Source organism: Triticum dicoccoides, chromosome 2A (assembly GCF_002162155.2).
Source record: "Triticum dicoccoides isolate Atlit2015 ecotype Zavitan chromosome 2A, WEW_v2.0, whole genome shotgun sequence".
Classification (NCBI taxonomy): Eukaryota; Viridiplantae; Streptophyta; class Magnoliopsida; order Poales; family Poaceae; genus Triticum; species Triticum dicoccoides.
In genome coordinates, this window is record NC_041382.1 from 28,234,948 (window position 1) to 28,237,961 (window position 3,014).

General features: G+C 43.4%; 1 long non-coding RNA gene across 1 annotated transcript; it reads right to left on the reverse strand.

Moving 5' to 3' along the window:
* Positions 1–476: 476 nt before the first annotated feature.
* On the reverse strand, positions 477–2,207 carry LOC119358753. Its single transcript, XR_005172292.1, has 3 exons — positions 2,102–2,207; positions 632–665; positions 477–536 (listed from the first exon to the last, which is right to left on the reverse strand). It is a non-coding gene; the product is annotated as an uncharacterized LOC119358753 (long non-coding RNA).
* Between the last annotated feature and the right edge of the window lie 807 nt (positions 2,208–3,014).

A 3,014-nucleotide genomic window follows, 5' to 3' on the forward strand; every position in this document is an offset into this window, starting at 1 on the left:
TGAATCACCCAAAGCACAGGCAGCCACAAGGGCCGGTACACCGGCCTCCCATTCCTCATAGTTTTTAGGTCCGCACATCCTGCCAAGACTAGTAAGCTCATGAGCAGCAGAGTTTGCCAAGCAACGACATACATTTATTTCATAATAAGAAAACCATAATTTGAGTTGGTACTTGGTATCCTCAATAACAGCAGCATAGGCCGACGAGTCCACCTTATTGATATTCAGTGCTTCCACCAGGAGTTGCTAGTCCATTTAAAAAACGACCCTCACGACCCACATATCAGTGGCAAGAGATATTGCATGGGACATTGCAATGGAGTCCGCAGTGAAGGCATCACGCCCATGCTCATGACATCCTGCTCGTGCATACAGAACAATTATACAAGTGTAAATGTCTAAAGCAATTTAACCCACACCAAGATTCTATGCATTATAGCAAATGCTAAACAATTTACCAGATGTGGGTTGTCCACGTTGGTTTTTGTATGATGTTATACTTTCCATCCTTGTTAAGAGAACAAAGTCTTTCTTTCCTGCACACAAAAGCAATCATGAGACTTAGCATTAACAAAGCATTGATGTTGTGCACCGTTCAGATAGGTGATTATGATGTAAGGATGTTGTGTACCAGGAGCATCGTCCTTAAAATTCATCATTGTGCCCTTGTGTAAGTAAAGCAGCCATAAAATTTTGAGTCAATTTAAGAAAAAACGCAATACGTAAAGCAGGCATAAAATCAAATCAGTTTAACAAAAAAAATAAAAGTATGAACTATTTATCCGTCTGTTTGAAAACTGCCAGGCTCCTATGCTTACAGACCATGGTAAAGTGAAATCTGAAGTAGAGCTAATTAGAAATGATCATACATATCCCTCTTAAACTTTCTTGGTACAACCAGTTATGTTCCAAGGTCACTATTCTCTTAATGGTAGAGATTTATCCAAGCATTCTTTTGTTAAAATTCTACAAAATTGAGAAGCTGAAGATATTGGAGAAAGATTAATTCCTGAACATATTGAAGAAGCTAAAGATATTGTACTGAGTGTGCACCCAAATAGTGCGGTACAGCAAAAGATGATCTATTTCTTCCATGCATAAGGAAAAAGGATGGTTCCTTGACTACTAAATTGTTGGTTTATGTTCGGCAAAAGTTGCCACCATGACACTTTCTAAGCTAGATGCCGCAATGCCCACAATGCATTTTCTTGTGTATATTTAAAAAGTCTCAACATGCTTGGTTTTAGGAGTATGTATATATGTATATAATGCATCAAATAAAATCAGTCTTGTTCAGTTGTTCTGTTTAAGCAATTGCCAAGGGGAAAGGAAACCAGCCATGATGATTGAATACATTGTCCTAAAATCAGCTGGTACAAATGATATTCAGGTGAATAACAGGATCATATTCTCTCCATGAGGCAAATAAATTGTATTAATGTAATATGCTATCAAACTCCAGCAAAGGGCCAACTTCGAAAATAACTATTTCTAGTCAGGTTCAGATGGTACAAAGCAACAATCTCTTAGGCAGTAACTAATGGAACAGTGGGATGATTTCATTAAATTACTAACTTGTAGCAACATGGCAACCTATATAAAAACATGCAGATGGATGATGGAGCAACTCTGCGAAAGGGTCTAGAAACCTTAATTTGATTCCGAGGTCAATCTACCATATTCAAATGTTAGAAATAGGACAGAACTATCCAGGAGAATATACTGTGAAAGGCACTATTTATCCCTTTGAAGGAAGAGTATGATGAGATAGTACATGGTTATCAAGATTAGCTTTTCAAATGACTGCAGACGTTCCTAGTTGACATAAAAAAGCTGGAGAGACTGAATCATACTAACAGCATCTATGCAATCTAGGGTATGAATCAGAGATTCCTCGTACGTATGTAAATAACTAACACATAGGGCATAAGGCAGAGGATGTTTTTTTACTCTACCGGGACACACCTCCGTGGTCCTACTGGACTATATTTCTTGAAGTAGTGCCCATGGTTTGGGGTTCAGTTTGATCTGAATATGTATCTACACATATGCAAATAGAATGGGGTGTGGGATGGATGGATCGGAAGAGAAGAGACGAGACCTTGGAAGAGCAGCCGTCCCCGTCCAGTCCAAGACCTTGGATTGGGAGGAAGCTCCATGGCCATGGCGGAGCAGAAGCATCTCCTACTAGGCCCTTGACACACGGGCACGGCCGCGGTCGTCGGAGGCGCGCGAGCCCTGGGCGACCGTGGCAGATGGATCTGGCCGCCACTCGATCTGGTGGTTCGATCTTCCTGCGTCTCTTCTCTTCTCTTTTCTTCTGGGGAGGAGAGGGGAGGGGACAGGGCGGGGGCATGGGCGGAGGCGAGGTCTGAGCATGGGTGGCGGCGCGTCGAGGGGGAGCTCGTGGGGGAGGGGGATTTGAGCCCGAGCAGGCATTATCACGGCGTTCAACACCGAGGTGGTGTCGTGCTTGGTCCAGACACAAGATTGATTGGCAAGGAGAACTCCGTCGGCGCCGTCGCCAGACCGAATCGCTGCCGCCGCCGGCATGGCCAAGGATACGGAGACGCGGCCCACGTCGGCGGGCACAGAGGATAGCGAGGAGGTCGAGATCGGGGAGGACTGGAGGTTATAGGAAGGGAGGAGATCGGGAGGAATAACCTGACTCAACTGTGGTGCGATGTGTTGACGCCGGCAGCACAGAGGAACCGGGGACGAGAGGTCAGATCCAATCGCCCGTGAAGACGCCGTGGAAGTTAACTAGCGGGATGGTTAAATATATGCGATTTTTTTGGTGGGAACAAAGACCCTAATTTGGGACCTTTTAGCGGGAGGTTAAAAATATTGGCGTAAACAACACATCACACCTAAATTAGTGGTGGGAAAGTAATTTTTTTTAAAGTAATTATTTTTGGAGGGAATTTTCTACATTGTAAATATATTTTGAGATGATGGGAATACTAAAATTTGTTTGTAAAAAGTTACATCGTGGTGAAAAACCACCAAATCGG